Source organism: Triticum urartu, chromosome 3, assembly GCF_003073215.2.
Source record: "Triticum urartu cultivar G1812 chromosome 3, Tu2.1, whole genome shotgun sequence".
Classification (NCBI taxonomy): Eukaryota; Viridiplantae; Streptophyta; class Magnoliopsida; order Poales; family Poaceae; genus Triticum; species Triticum urartu.
The window spans coordinates 582,225,427-582,242,952 of record NC_053024.1 but is presented as its reverse complement, the minus strand read 5'-3'; positions in this window follow the sequence as shown (position 1 = coordinate 582,242,952).

Here is a 17,526-nt window from a genome sequence, read left to right as displayed (position 1 = left end):
CAGGGCACTATTCAATGGCAGAGCTAGATCATGCCCATCGTGACAGTGCGGCACGCTCGGCTGCGGCTCGAATCCTTCGAAGATCAAGTCTCCGCGGAGGTCGGACGTGTAGCTCAAACTTCCAAATCTGACTTGATGGCCAGGGGCGTAGCTTTCGATCTGCTCCAGATGACCAAGCGAATTGGCCCGCAGTGCAAAGCCGCCGAATACGAAGATCTGTCCGGGGAGAAAGGTCTCACCCTGGATCGCATCGCTGTTGATGATCGAAGAAGCCATCGGGCCTAAAAGTGACAACACACAGGAACTCTCAATGAAAGCACCAATGTCGGTGTCAAAACCGGCGGATCTCGGGTAGGGGGTCCCGAACTGTGCGTCTAGGCGGATGGTGACCGGGGACACGATGTTTTTACCCATGTTCGGGCCCTCTCAATGGAGGTAAAACCCTACGTCCTGCTTGATTAATATTGATGATATGGGTAGTACAAGAGTAGATCTACCACGAGATCAGAGAGGCTAAACCCTAGAAGCTAGCCTATGGTATGATTGTATGTTCGTCCTACGGACTAAAACCCTCCGGTTTATATAGACACCGGAGAGGGCTAGGGTTACACAGAGTCGGTTACAATGGTAGGAGATCTACATATCCGTATCGCCAAGCTTGCCTTCCACGCCAAGGAAAGTCCCTTCCGGACACGAGACGAAGTCTTCAATCTGGTATCTTCATAGTCCAGGAGTCCGGCCGAAGGTATAGTCCGGCTATCCGGACACCCCCTAATCCAGGACTCCCTCACTAGGCATGATCATGTATACATGCATCACGTCCGTGACAAGTAGATCAAAACGATTCTGCATCTACTACTATTACTCCACTCATCGATCGCTATCCAGCATGCATCTAGAGTATTAAGTTAAAAACAGAGTAATGCCTTAAGCAAGATGACATGATGTAGAGAGATAAATTCATGCAATATGAAATAAACCCCATCTTGTTATCCTCGATGGCAACGATGCAATACGTGCCTTGCTGCCCCTTCTGTCACTGGGTAAGGACACCGCAAGATCGAACCCAAAGCTAAGCACTTCTCCGATGGCAAGAACTACCAATCTAGTTGGCCAAACCAAACGGATAATTTCGAAGAGACCTGCAAAGATAACCAATCATGCATAAAAGAATTCAGAGAAGATTGAAATATTATTCATAGCTAGACTTGATCATAAACCCACAATTCATCGGTCTCAACAAACACACCGCAAAAAGAAGATTACATCGAATAGATCTCCACAAGAGAGGGGGAGAACTTTGTATTGAGATTCAAAGAGAGAGAAGAAGCCATCTAGCTACTAACTATGGACCCGAAGGTCTGAGGTAAACTACTCACACTTCATCGGAGAGGCTATGATGATGTAGAAGCCCTCCGTGATGACGGCCCTCTTCCGGCGGAGCTCCGGAACAGGCCCCAAGATGGGATCTCGTGGATACAGAAAGTTGCGGCAGTGGAATTAGGTTTTTGGCTCCTGTTCTGATCGTTTGGGGGTACATGTGTATATATAGGAGGAAGAAGTACGCCGGAGGAGCAACGAGGGGCCCACGAAGCAGGGGGCGCGCCCTAGGGGGGGCCCACCCTTGTGACCGCCTCTTTTGTTCCTTGGAGCAGGGTCCAAGTCTCCTGGATCACATTCGGTGAGAAAATCACGTTCCCTAAGATTTTATTCTGTTTGCACTCCGTTTGATATTCCGTTTCTTCGAAACACTGAAATAGGCAAAAAAACAGCAATTCTGGGCTGGGCCTCCGGTTAATAGGTTAGCCCCAAAAATAATATAAAAGTGGAAAATAAAGCCCAATATAGTCCAAAACAGTAGATAATATAGCATGGAGCAATCAAAAATTATAGATACGTTGGAGACGTATCACCTACCACTTGAAGAGGTCATGCAACCTACTCAACTATGCTAGATCCCATAATAGCTTGTGGCTGCACACGAAAGTTTGTAGCATGAATAATCTTATGATCCCTTTGAGCCTGGGTGGCGGACCATAGGAGGATCAATGGTATAACCCTGGGATCTCCTAGGACAACACTGGTATAACCCCAGGTGCCCAAACCAACAATCCACCCAGATGTGTATTAGAGTTGCCACCTTAAGTTGAAGCATTAATTAACAATCTCACATCTGTCATGGATACACTCAAACCCAATTAACGTCTACGAGCATAGCATATCAACATAAGCTTAACACAGAGTAACTCCCAAGGGTTTGAAAATAAAACAGGCAATAAGTTCTACCTCATCATCTACTTCCCAATACCCACATGTTGTCGACTCCTAACCATGCAATGTTTGAGGGTTGTAACTAATACATAAAACCTGGGTATGAAAGGAGTATGATCAATGTGTTACTTGCCTTGCTGACGATCTGCAAACGCTAGAGACTCGTAGTAGCATGCTTCGCACTCCGAGAATTCTATCGCAAACAAACAATAGCATACATAACCAATCAAGCAAGGATGCACGGGTAAAACTTAAATAAGAAGATCGAATCTGAAAGCTCAACTAAAGAGATTCGATCTGCAAAAAGAAATCAATCGGATCGGATCTACGGAACTGAAACTACGGTCAAAAGAACTTCGAAATCAAATCTGCATGAAACCAAATTTTGAATTATCAAAACCTTGTTCAAGTTGATTAAACATAAATAGGGGCTCGATATGAAGATTTTGGCGTTGGTTTCACTGGATTTGAACAAACGGTTGAAAAGTTACAAGGGTTTGAAGATCAGGGGCTAATCTACGATAAAAATATTCGCGGATAGGTCCCTGACCGAAAAAGAAAATAAAAAGAAAAAACTACGGCGCGAACGTCCGCTAACAAAACCAATGTAACGAAAATTGTTCACTAACAGATCTAACGAATTAATGTTCCTTGAATAAACTAAACCGAATAAAACCGAAATAAAACCCGATCTAAAAAAACTGATATAGGTTTTTACCGAAATAAAACCGACAAAAATCGGCGAAAAAACCAGCGGCGAACGGCGACGGCGGATGGCGGCGGGTGGCAGCGGCGGTGGCTGGCGGCGCGGGCAGCGGGCGGCGCTAGGGTTTGGGGCGGCGGGGCGGCTGGGTGGGCTGAGGCGGACTCGGCCTCGCCTTATAAAGGCCTGGCGCGGCAGTGTCCGGGTCGGGCACTGCCTGCTAGGTCGGTGCGCGTTTTTTTAAACGGACGGAGTAAAATAAATAAAAGAAATACCAAACAAAGTCCAAAAATCCTAAAATAAAATTTCATGGTCCTCTAATAATATTTCAGACAAAGTGAACATTTATTTGGGCTAAGAATGCAATTTTGAAAAATGCATATTTTTCTAATTCAAATAAAATAGCAAAAAAATCCGAATAAAATTATTTATTTGATTTTAACATTTTTCCTCCAATATTTCATTTAGTTTGGAGAAGTCATATTATCTCCTCTCATATATTTTTATTATGAAATATTTTTGGAGAGAAAAATAATAAAACCAAAATGATCCTCTTTCCAATATTTGAAAAAAAATTCAAATATGAAAATAGTGAAATCCCCAACTCTCTCCGTGGGTCCATGAGTTGCTTAGGATTTTCTAGGATCTCAAAATAAAATGCAATAAAATATGATATGCATTGATGACCTATGTATAACATTTCAAATTGAAAATTTGGGATGTTACAAACCTACCCCTCTTAAGATGAATCTCGTGCTCGAGATTCGGGTTGGCTAGAAAATAGGTGTGGGTGGTCTTTGCGTAGCTCTTCCTCTCGTTCCTAGGTGGCTTCATCCTTGGTATAGTGGCTCCATTGAACTTTGCAAAACTTAATAACCTTACTGCGTGTAACTCGGCTGGCAAACTCCAGAATCTTGATTGGTTTCTCCTCGTAAGTCAAATCACTATCCAACTAAATTGCTTCCAGGGGCACTTTATCTCTTAGAGGAATATCGGCCATCTCGGCATGACACTTCTTCAACTGGGAAACGTGAGACACATCATGAACTCCTTACAGTCCTTCGGGTAACTCCAACTTGTAAGCCACTTCTCCTATACGTTCCAAAATTCGATATGGTCCTACAAATCTCGGGGCTAACTTTCCCTTAACTCCAAAGCATTTAACTCCTCGCAGTGGTGATACATGAAGATACGCTCAGTCTTCGATTTCATAGACTACCTCCTTGCATTTGGAGTCTGCGTAACTCTCCTGCTTGGACTGAGCTACCTTCAGTCTATCTCGAATCAGCTTAACCTTCTCTTCTGACTCTTTAATCAGATCTGGTCCAAACAACTGACGGTCTCCAACTTCATCCCACATCAACGGTGTTCTGCATCTTCTTCCATACAAAGCTTCGAAAGGTTCCATCTTCAAACTGGCTTGGTAACTGTTGTTGTATGAGAACTCCGCGTAGGGCAGATTGTCATCCCAACTAGATCCATAATCTAGCGCACAAGCTCTCAACATGTCCTCCAGAATCTGATTGACTCTCTCGGTCTGTCCATCTGTCTGCGGATGAAAGGCTGTACTGAACTCTAGCCTGATATCCAAAGTCTGGTGGAGTTGGTGCCAAAACTTCGAAGTAAACTATGTTCCTCTATCTGATACGATGGTCCTTGGAACTCCGTGCAGACATACGATCCTGGTCATATATATCTTGGCCAACTTTGCACTTGTATAGATGGTCTTCACTGGGATAAAGTGAGCCACTTTGTTCAAATGATCCACTACTACCCAGATAGAATCATATCCGATCGGGTCCTGGGTAATCCGGTGATGAAATCCATGCCAAGCTTGTCCCACTTCCATTCGGGTATCGGCATAGGCTGCAGTAATCCTGCTGGCTTCTGATGTTTTGCCTTCACTCTCTGACATACATCACATACTGCTACATACTCGGCAATATCCTTCTTCATACCAGTCACCAAAAACGCTCCTTCAAATCCAAATACATATTGTTGTTTCCGGGGTGTATCGAGTATGGTGAATCATGAGCTTCCTGAAGTATCAACTTCCTGATCTCTGCATTATTGGGCACATAAACACGGTCCTCAAACCACAAGGTGTCGTGCTCATCTTCGCGAAAACCTTTGGCCTTTCCATTGCTCATTCTCTCCTTTATCTCGGCAATTTCCTTGCCATCCTTCTGAGCTTCTCGAATCTTTCCCAATAATGTTGACCGAACCTCAAATGCTGCAACAAAACCTCTAGGAACTATGTCCAAGCATAGCTCCCTGAGATCTTCAGCTAAGTCCTTTGGCAATCCTCCGCCTACGAGGGTATTGGCGTAACTCTTCCGGCTCAAAGCGTCTGCTACGACATTGGCCTTGCCTGGATGATAATGCAACTTCATATCATAATCCTTTATAAGCTCCAACCATCTCCTCTGCCTGATATTCAACTCCTTCTGTGTGAAAATATACTTCAAACTCTTATGATCTATGTACACATCACAATGATTTCCAATAAGAAAATGTCTCCAGGTCTTGAGTGCATGCACTACAGCTGCTAACTCCAAATTATGTGTGGCATAATTCAACTCATGCGGTCGAAGCTGACGTGAGGCATATGAAACAACTCTTCCGTCTTACATAAGTACGCCTCCAAGTCCTAAGCGAGATGCGTCGCAATACACATGGAAATCCTTGCGTATATCCGGCAGAATCAGCACCGGGGCTGTAACCAAATGTTTCTTCAACTCTTGGAAACTTACCTCACATTCATCTATCCACTTGAACTTGGTGTATTTCTTCAACAACTCCGTCATGGGCTTCGCTATCTTAGAGAAATTCTCAATGAATCTCTGATAATATCCCGCGAGTCCCAGAAAATTGCGGATCTCTCCAACTGAGGTGGGTGCCAACCACTCAGTGACTGGCTGAACCTTAGTAGGATCTACTGCTATACGTTCTCCTGATATAAAATGTCCAAGAAATCCAACTTCCTTCAAGCAAAACTCACATTTGCTGAACTTGGTGTATAACTGATGTTCCCTGAGCTTCTCAAGAACTAAACGCAAATGCTCCTTGTGTTCCTCTTCATTCTTTGACTATACCAAAATGTCATCAATGAACACCATGACAAATTTATCCAAGAACTCCATGAACACCTTATTCATCATACTCATGAAATAGGCTGGGGCGTTAGTCAATCCAAATGACATAACCGTGTACTCATATAGCCCGTACCTTGTGGTGAAGGTTGTCTTGGGTATATCCTGTTCTCGGATATTCAGATGGTGGTATCCTGATCGAAGATCGATCTTGGAAAATACTTTAGCTCCTTGCAGCTGGTCAAACAAATCATTGATCATCGGCAGTGGGTACTTGTTCTTGATCATCACTTCATTCAATGCACGATAATCAACCACCATTCTCAGAGATTTATCCTTCTTCTCAACCAAGAGCACTGGGGCTCCCCATGGTGACGAACTTCGTCGAATGTAACATTTCTCCAACAACTCCTTGATCTGCTTCTTGATCTCTTCCAGATCATTTGCGGGCATCCGGTATGGTCTCTTCGATATCGGGTCGGTGCTTGGCAATAACTCTATTAAAAACTCAATGTCTCGATCCGGCGGCATGCCTGGTAATTCCTTTGGAAATACATCCGGATAATCCTTCACTACACGCACGTCCTCCTGAACAACTCTCGTGAGAGAATTTACTTGGGTCCTCCTCCGCGAATGCCTGGATATATACTTGATCCTTTTTCCCTCCGAGGTGGTGAGTAGAATTGACCTACTAGCACAGTCAATTTTTCCTCCATACTTCGATAGCCAATACATTCCTAGTATCACATCCAATCCTTGCGACTCCAAAATTATAAGGTCTGAGGGGAAAATATGGCTACCAATGGTTACGGGCATCCGATCGCACCATCGGATGGCCATATACTCTGCACCTGGTGAGCTTACTTGCAAGGGTGTCCTAAGGGATAAGGTGCGTAACTTAAACTTGTCCACAAATCCCCTTGAAATGTATGAATGCGATGCACCAGTATCAAAAAGAACGAGAGCGGTAAATGACTTAACCAAAAACTTACCAATCACTACGTCTGGTTGCTCTTCAACCTCCTCCATGTTCATGTGGTTCACTTGTCCCCTGTTGAAAGGGTTGGGCTTCTTCCCAGAGCTTCCATTCCCACTGCCATTCTTCAACTCAGGGCAATCATTGGCGTAGTGCCCAGTCTTCCCGCACTTGAAACAAGTAATGTGACTTTGATCCTTCTTGGCGGGTGTGGCTGGGTTAGAGCGGTTCTGATTGCTACTTGCTCCATTCCCGTTTCCATTCTTGGAACCACTGTGGTTATGCGAACTTCCTCCATTGTGGTTATGACCTCCATGGTTATGGGTATATCCTCCCGAGTTCGGGGTAAAACGTGGCTTCTGCTGAGCTCCTGAATTGTACTTCCCTTGTCCATTCTTCCTTTTGCGGCTCTCAATTTGCTGCTGCTTTCCTTCAATCATAAGAGCCTTATCTACTAACTCCTGGTAGTTGTTAAAGGTTGCCACCATCAACTGCACACTCATCTCATCGTTCATCCCTTCCATAAATTTCTCTTGCTTTGCGGCATCTGTGGCCACATCATCCGGGGCATAGCGAGCTAACTTGCAGAACTCCTCCACGTAATGCCCCACAGTACGGTTGCCCTGGCGTAAGTTGCGAAACTCACGCTTCTTCATACTCATAGCTCCAGTTGAGACATGAGCAGTGCAGAATGCTTGCTGAAACTGATCCCAGGTGACATTGGCTATAGGGAAAGTGGTCGTGTAATTCTCCCACCATGCGGCTGCGGGTCCATCCAATTGGTGTGCGGCAAAACGCACCTTCTCCGCATTTGTGCAACCGGCGGTGGTCAACTCCCTTCCTATCCTGCGTAGCCAGTCATCAGCAACTATTGGCTCGGTGCTACTGGAAAACACCGGCAGCTGCAACCTCAGAAAACGGGCTAAGTTGTCGACTGGCGGTGGTGGTGGTGGGTTTTTGTTGTTGTTGCCTTGGTTTTGGACTAGTAGCTGCATCAAGGCATTCTGCTGTTGGATCAACTGAGTGAGCTTCGGTGGGAAGACAAATCCGGGGTCACGTCTTGGAGGCATCCGATGGGTTTAGAGGGGAGAGATTAGAATAGAATGAGGTCTAATGAGAAAGCACTACCCATATGCACATGAGACAAACACAAACATATCACTCCAAAACAATTTCAAGCAAGGGCATACAATCGGTCTAGAAGTATCGTTACATTGCTCGGACTACTACTATGTACATGGGGGAAATACTACTAATCATATGGTGGTCATCTAGAAGTTTTGATCGGTGGAAGACTCCATGATATCTGCTCCAGCTTCGTCTTCATAATAATCATCACTGGGGTCGGAGTTGGTGTCGTCGATGATGATGTAATCCTTGGGATGGTCGTCATCTCCTCCTGGCGCATGGTCTCCCATGAATACTCCTAACTTCATTATCAGGTCGTCATTCTTCTCCACCAGTATTGTGATTTCCTCCTCATATCCGTCGCGTGTAGACTTGAGTTCCTCTTCCAGCTCCATGTTCCTAGTCATCACCTTCTTCAAATCTATCATGCTTGCGCACATCTGGTTCTCCTGTCGATGAATGTGCTGGTTTAACTCCTGGATGAAAGCTGCAATGGACCTGTCTCTCCTGGTGCTGATCATCTCCCATTGCTCATCTCGGCACCCACATATCTGGTAGATAGTGTCCTTAAGCTCCTTGTGATAAACTTCGTCGATGCGTCCCATGGCGATGTGGGCTGCCATGCTTTTTCCTAGACTCCAGGTTGGTGCATCGAAGGAAAACTCTATGGGCTCAGTAACTGGCGTGAATGTCCTTCCTAGAACTTCAACTCGAATCACCCAACACTCCTCTTCTGGTAAAGTGGCGGTGTAGGTCCCGGTGAAGCTTGGTATTCCAATGTTCAGGTACCTAGTGACTTCCTTCAAGTGTCGTCCAAAGGGTGTGTCTTCATCGGGTTGTGCAAACTTGTTCCTTGTGTCCGCCATCCTATAGAGTAGAAAATGGAGAGGAGTCAGAAATGGGTAGAGAAGAGCGACCTATGGCTCATCTTAGTGGTCATGTCCTACATTCAGCATGTGCTATGATACCATATTGTAGCGATCCGACCTCAGACGGTCAAATCTCTGTGCTTCAGTGTCATCCCTGGATCAGTAATGCTGACACACACAGTACTTGAATGGATTTACAACAGAGTAGCAATCACACACTTATTACATCGATAGTCTCAATAGAGAACTTATTACAATAAATATGGCTTAAGGCCATCTAAATAAGATAACAGCGGAAGGCTTGGACGATAAAGTGAGTCCATCAACTCCATCGGCGTAGCTGAGTGCACGACAAACGACCTAGCGCACCTTACTCTTCGTCTGAAAAGTCTGCAACATGATACGTTGCAGCCCGGAAACGGGTCAGCACATGGAATATGCAGGCAATATAACACAGTAGAGCAATGAACAGAATAAATACTATCACTACATGCATATATGGCTGGTGGAGGCTCTATGGTTATAATGTTTTGTGAAAAGCTGATTTTTCCCTACAACAAAGGTATATATTTTTATTTAACTATCATGGTAGTTGAAACATTGAGAAGGTACCCCCATCTCAATCCCAATTAAAAGTAATTATCAACCCAACAAATTAAATTTGAGTGATGAGATCAACATGATAATCCAAGAACCAGATACTCAAGTTATCCATAACCGGGGACACGGCTAACCATGATTAGTTTGTACACTCTGCAGAGGTTTGCACACTTTTCTCCACAAGACTCGATCTCCTCCGTTGGATTCCTCGCACTACATGGTGTTTGAGAAATGGATGACCAAGACACAATCTTTCAGAAGCATTAACTCTAACCCCGGGTAGACAGTACCAACCTACATCCCCTACATCTGCTAGCCTACCACTTGAAGAGGTCATGCAACCTACTCAACTATGCTAGAGCCCATAATAGCTTGTGGCTGCACACGAAAGTTTCTAGCATGAATAATCTTATGATACCTTTGAGCCTGGGTGGCGGACCATAGGAGGATCACACGGTATAACCTCGGGATCTCCTAGGACAACACTGGTATAACCACAGGTGCCCAAACCAACAATCCACCCAGATGTATATTAGAGTTGCCACCTTAAGTTGAACCATTAATTAACAATCTCACATCTGTCATGGATACACTCAAACCTAATTAACTTCTACGAGCATAGCATAACAATATAAGCTTAACGTAGAGTAACTCCCAAGGGGTTGGAAATAAAACAAGTAATAAGTTCTACCTCATCATCTACTTCCCAATACCCACATGTTATCGACTCCTAACCATGCAATGTTTGAGGGTTGTAACTAATGCATAAAAACTGGGTATGAAAGGAGTATGATCAATGCGTTACTTGCCTTGCTGACGATCTGCAAACCCTAGAGACTCGTAGTAGCACGCTTCGCACTTCGGGAATTCTATCGCAAATAAACAATAGCATAAATAAGCAATCAAGCAAGGATGCATGGGTAAAACTCAAATAAGAAGATCGAATCTGAAAACTCAACTAAAGAGATTCAATCTGCAAAAATAAATCAATCGGATCGGAGCTACGGAACTGAAAGTACGGTCAAAAGAACTTCAAAAACAAATCTGCTTGAAACCAAAATTTTAAATTATCAAAACCTTGTTCAAGTTGATTAAACAGAAAGAGGGGCTCGACATGAATATTTTGGCGTTGATTTCACTGGATTTGGACAAACAGTTGAAAAGTTACGAGGGTTCGAAGATCAAGGACTAATCTGCGATAAAAATATTCATGGATAGGTCCCTGGCCGAAAAAGAAAAGAAAAAGAAAAAATTACAGCGTGAACGTCCGCTAACGGAACCAATCTAACGAAAATCGTTCACTAACAGATCTAACGAACGAACGTTCGTTGAATAAACTAAACCGAATAAAACCGAAATAAAACCCGATCTAAAGAAACCGATCTAGGTTTTTACCGAAATAAAGACGACGAAAACCGGCAAAAAAACGGCGGCAACGTACTCCGGCGGCGAACGGCGACGGCGGACAGCGAAGGCAGCGGCAGCAGCGGCGGCGGCTAGCGGCGCGGGCAGCGGGCGGCGCTAGGGTTTGGGGCGGCGGGGCTGCTGGGTGGGCTTAGGCGGCCTCGGCCTCGCCTTATAAAGGCCTGGCGCGGGAGTGTCCAGGTCGGGCATGGCCCGCTAGGTCGGTGCGTGTTTTTTTAAAACGGACGGAGTAAAATAAATAAAGAAATACCAAACAAAGTCCAAAAATCCTGAAATAAATTTTCACGATCCTCTAATAATATTTTGAACAAAGTGAACATTTATTTGGTCTAAGAATGCAATTTTGGAAAATGCATATTTTTCTAATTCAAATAAAATAGCAATAAAATCCGAATAAAATTATTTATTTGATTTTAACATTTTCCTCCAACATTTCATTTAGTTCCGAGAAGTCGCATTATCTCCTCTTATATATTTTTATTATGAAACATTTTTGGAGAGAAAAATAATAAAACTAAAATGATCCTCTTTTCAATATTTGAAAAAAAATTCAAATATGAAAAATAGTGAAATCCCCAACTCTCTCCATGGGTCCTTGAGTTGCTTAGGATTTTTCTAGGATCGCAGAACAAAATGCAATAAAATATGATATGCATTGATGACCTATGTATAACATTCCAAATTGAATATTTAAGATGTTACATAACCGGTGGGCTGTTGCCTTAGGCAAGCCTAGCAAACACCGGCGAGCGCTGAAGCACATTGATATTATTATTTGATCCGGCCATGCCAAAGAAAGAGTGCCAGATTCAGAGATCTTGAGATGCCACAGCCTCAAGTATGACAGTGCAAGCCCTGACATGGCCCTTATATTGCCCTTGCCAAGTAGAAGGGCAGTTCTTTCACTCCCAGTGCATGCAGTCTATGTTGCCAAGCATCCCTGGGAAGCCCCTGCTGGCATTCATCGTCAACAAATGGGTTGTATCTTCAGGAGTCAGCTCTCTCAAGTACTCAGATCCAAACACAGTAATAACAGCCTTGCAGAACTTATACAGGGAGTCTAGGCATGTAGACTCGCTCATACGGACGTACTCATCAATGAGATCATTGGGCACTCTGTACGCAAGCATTCAGATGGCTGCAGTGCATTTCTGATAAGAGGAGAAGCCAATCTTTCCAACGGCATCCTCTTTGCACTTGAAATAGTCATCGTAGCCGACCACCCCCTCTGTAATACGGTTGAAAAGATGCCTACTCATACGGAAATGGTGGCGGAATTTCTGATGTTTGAACAACGGGTTCATTGTGTCAAAGTAGTCCTTTTAAAGAAGAAAATGCCCGCTCTTTCAGTTGCGATTCAATGCCGGAAGATGCCCCGGATTGGAGCCACAGAACAACGGCCGCTGGCTATTGAGGTGGTGATGGACCAACACGACAGCCAAGATCTCCTCCTCCTCATCAGACGAGGAATCGTCGGAGTCGCAAAAAAAATTGTGAAAAAAGAACTCGTCGGCGAAGTCCATTTTGTACCTTGGCAAACTGTCGAACAGCTTGCGGGCGTCGATGAAGGAGACGGCCGGCGAAGGGAATCGCGCTGCCCTCGGACTAGCTAGCTGCCCTGGCGGCGTCCGACCAGCATGCCGGTGTAAAGACGAAGGATCTGGCCGGGGCGGCGAGGCGGCTTCTTGGTCACGATCGTGGCTATGCCGAGGGAGTGGAGGTAGGAAGCTTTCGGTTCCCCGGCGGCAAGACGACGGTGGTGGGCGGCGTGGGAGGTGGCGGTGTTGCAGGGGGATGTTGTGGCACCGGCAGCTGGCAGAGGCACCAGAAAAATGGGCGGCAACGTCGACGACGAAGGAGGCGGGCGAGAGTTTGCTATTGGAATGGAAGAGGATGGCTAATGTGCCACCGACCAGCGGGCTAGGGAAGGAGTAGGCGGGCGCGTGCGCGTCCGTCTCGTGTCCGAACCGACGCAAATCCGGCTAAAATATAGGCCGAGAATGGATCGACAGGCGGACGAAAAGCAGATACACGTTCGTTTGGGTCGGCGCGTTGGCCGACTTTTCTGCCCGCGTCGATCCAAACGAACACGCGTGGATGAAATGGTCGGCGCGTTGGAGTTTCTCTAAGAGCTCGCATAGTGACTGTTGATTAGATCGGATGGCACAAGACACGTCCCTTCCAATGAGGTTAGCCGCAACACTAGCAGGAGTAGGATGGTGTGCACGAGCTGGAGATGACCTTGTGTTTTTTTCCGTTCCCGCTTTGACATCGTGCGACTACCACAACAAAGCGTCAGGATACTCAAAACAGATGCACTGTTTGTTGTGGAGAGCTACTACCACAACCTCAAATCATCTGTTTGCCGTGGAGAGCTACTACCACAACCTCCTCAGATCATATTTATCTACCCGATCCATAGACTCAAACCGACTGGTTGATTGTTGTGGCGTGAAGGGAGGGGTACTCTGGAGGGACTTCTGCTGGGAGGACCATGTATGGACCAAATTTGCATGTAGCAACATATTATATGCTTAGCTGAAGTGATACAAATAGGGGAATAAACATATACTTACTGTATAGAAATGAATGGAAAGCAATTCAGAAAGTAAAACCAGTCAGAAACGAAAGCAATATTCAAAAACATCTGTTACTACTAGGTAACCAATTCCATAGCAGGTAGCAATAATCCTTACAAGAACATGATGGCTCAAATCATGAATAGATATGATGAAAGGTCTTTAGACTTAAACTTTAACAGAACATAGGTCTGAAGATAGTAATGAGGATTTAGTATCACTCCCACAAGCATGGAGTAAAGTCTTGGAGGCTTGGGGTATCTTGAGGAGAGGTCGCCTCTGCTCCATGCTCTGAAAACCCTCACGCTTCACCTTCTCCACTTCAAGCTTCACGGCGAGGGTGTTATCCTGCTCAACCAGCTTCTTGTTCACTCCATCCTCAAGTGTCTCAATGACCCAGTATCCAACTGCCGAAATGACACTTGAATACGTGGTGACTGATGCCATGAACGGGGTGGAACGAAGAAAAGCTTTGTAGAACCTCTGGCGAGTCTCCTTAGCCATTGAAGTGATCCTAAATAAAGACAAAAGAATCACAAATACAATACAAGGACAAGGGACGATATAAGGACAACACAAGGAATTACAACAACAAGGACAAGGGACAATATAAGGACAACACAAGGAATTACAACAACAAAGACAAGGGACAATCCAAGGACTTATAACAACAAGGACAAAGGGACAATACAAGACATGGGACAATCATAAATAAATACAAGGACTTGTAACGACAAGGTACCACACATAATTCGAATCACATTAAAAGAGGTACCACAAAACATACATACATTCAGCTATCCAATCTACATGCCTAATCGAACAGAACAACACACGAATCTAGATGCCTAATCAGTGGCCATCCTTGGCCACCTCCGCCATAGTTTTATACCAAAAATTTATACATATTTAAAGTTATTTTGTGTCATGATACAATTTATAGACTATAACTTTTATTTGAGTTGGTATAGTCAACCACATAAAAAAATTGAGTATGCCAACCACATAATTTAGTTGGTATAATTAATCATTGTTATTTATCAGCAATAGTAGTGTATTTCACTAATCCTTTTATTTAAGGTAAACTTAATTTAAATGGTGTAACAAAAAAAATATCTTTCAACAATATTTTGTGTCAATTCCATAAATAATATAGTGCATACTTGTACGTATGCGCAGATGTTGTCTATATTTTAGTTTCATTAAAATATCATGTTAGAAGTTTCTAAACAATAATTTCTAACTAACATCTTGATAGTGGTTCTTATTATATTATTATATGGACATACAAATAGAACCTTGTAGAGTCAAAACTTTACCATGTTTTACATATACAATAATCTTTTGAACTTGACCGTTAACAGTATAATTATTACTACTATGTTTAATATTTGTGGACCTCCTTCTCTGGGGGCCAGGGCGGTCGCCCTCTTTGACCGGCCTATTGGTCGGCCCTGTGATACATCTCCGACGTATCTATAATTTTTGATTGTTCCATGCTATTGTAGTATCAATCCTGGATGTTTTATATGCAATTATATATCATTTTTTGGACTAACATATTAACCCAGTGTCATGTGTCAGTTGTTGTTTTTTGCCTGTTTTTGGTTTTCCAGGAAATCAGTACCAAACGAAGTCCAAATGCTACGAAACTTTTTGACAATTTTTTCTGGACAAGAGAGACCCTAGAAGCTTCAGGAGGAGACTAGAAGGCAAATGAGGAGACGACAAGGCAACAGGGCGCGCCCAAGGGGGGTAGGCATGCCCTGATGCCTTGTGGGCCCCTCGTGGCTCCGTCTGAACTAATTTCACTTCTATAAATTCTCAAATATTGGGAAATCAACAGAGAGCCACCCGAAACACTTTTTTCGCCGTCTCTGTTCTTCCGTGATCCCATCTGGAGGCCTTTTTCGGTACTCTGCTGGAGGGGGAATCAGTCATGGAGGACATTTACATCAACCTTGGTGCCCTACCAATGATGCGTGAGTAATATACCACAGACCTACAGGGTTCATAGCTAGTAGCTAGGTGGCTTCTTCTCTCTCTTTGATGTTCAATATCATGTTCTCCCCGGTCTTCTTGGAGTTCTATCTGATGTAATTTCTTTTACGGTGTGTTTGTTGGGATCTAATGAATTGTGGGTTTATGATCAGATTATTCATGAGAAATATTTGAGTCTTTTCTAAACTTATCTATGCATGATTATTATAGCTTTGTATTTCTCTCTGATCTATCCGTTTGGTTTGGCCAACTAGATTGATTTATCTTGCAATGGGAGAGATGCTTTGTAATGGGTTCAATCTTGCGGTGCTCTATATCCAAGTGACATAGTAGGGGACAAGACACGTATTTGTATTGTTGCCATTATCGGGAAACGACGGGGGTTTATTCATGTTGGTTGGATTTACTTTGTCTACATCATGTCATCTTGCTCAACGCGTTACTCTATTTTATACTTAATACTCTAGACGCATGCTGGATAGTGGTCAATAGGTGGAGTAATAGTAGTAGATGCAGGCAGGAGTCCGTCTACTTATCTCTGACATGATGCCTATATATATGATCATTGTCTTGAATATCGTCATAACTACGCGCTTTTCTATCAATTGCCCAAGAGTAATTTGTATACCCACCGTATGCTTTGTGTTCGAGAGGGAAGCCTCTAGTGAAAACTATGGCCCCCGGGTCTACTTTTATCATATATAAAATTCAAAAATATCTTGCTGCACTTTTCTTTTTTCTTTTAATTTGTAATTTATTTTATCTATCTACCACTACGAGATTTGATACTTACAAATAACCGCCAAGAGGATTGACAACCCTCTTGATTGGGTTGGGTGCAAGTATTTGGTTTGTGTGTGTAGGTGTTGCTAACGAGGTTCTGTGTGGCTCTCCTACTGGATTGATAACCATGGTTCTTAACTAAGGGAAATACTTATCTCTAATGTATTGCGTCATCCTCTCCTCTTTGAGGAAATCCCAACGCGGCTCACAAGTAGCAGCAAGAATTTCACGCCGTTGCTGGGGAGACATCACCAAAACCTATCAAGTACCTTCGCATAAACAATCATCTACTTGCTCTTATTTTCATTTGCCTCTTGTTTTTATCTCCCCCACTTCTAAAACAATTTTATAAAAAACATAAAAATATTTCCGTTTGCTTGTTTGCTTGCCTTGTCGCTATGTCTCGAGAAAACACCAAGTTGCGCGACTTTTGCAACACTAATAATAATGATTGTATTAGTACTCCAGTTGGTCCTCCCTCCACTATGTAGAGTCGTGTGATATTAATGTTGCTTTGTTAAATCTTGTTATGAAAAATTAATTTTTTGATAGTCCTAATGAAGATGATGCATCCCATCTTAATACTTTCATTGAATTATGTGATATGCAAAAGAAAAAAGATGTGTATAATGATATTTTCAAGTTGAAATTATTTACATTCTCTCTACGAGATCATGCTAAAACTTGGTTTTCATCCTTGCCTCGAAATAATATCGATTCTTGGGATAAGTGTAAGGATGCTTTTATTGCCAAATATTTTCCTCCCGCTAAGATTATTTATCTTAGAAATCAAATTATGAATTTTAAGCAATTTGAGCATGAAGATGTTGCACAATCTTGGCAGATAATGAAATTGATGATAATAAATTTTCCCACTCATGGTTTAAGCTTATGGATGATCATACAAATTTTTTATGCGAGGCTAAACTTTGTCTCAAGAAATCTTCTAGACTCTGCCGCAGGTAATACCTTTATGAAAATCACATTAGGAGAAGCTACAAAACACCTTGATAATATTATGACGAATTATTCTCAATGGCACACTAAAAGAACCCCAACTAGTAAGAAGGTAAATTCTGTTGAAGAAATTAATACTTTG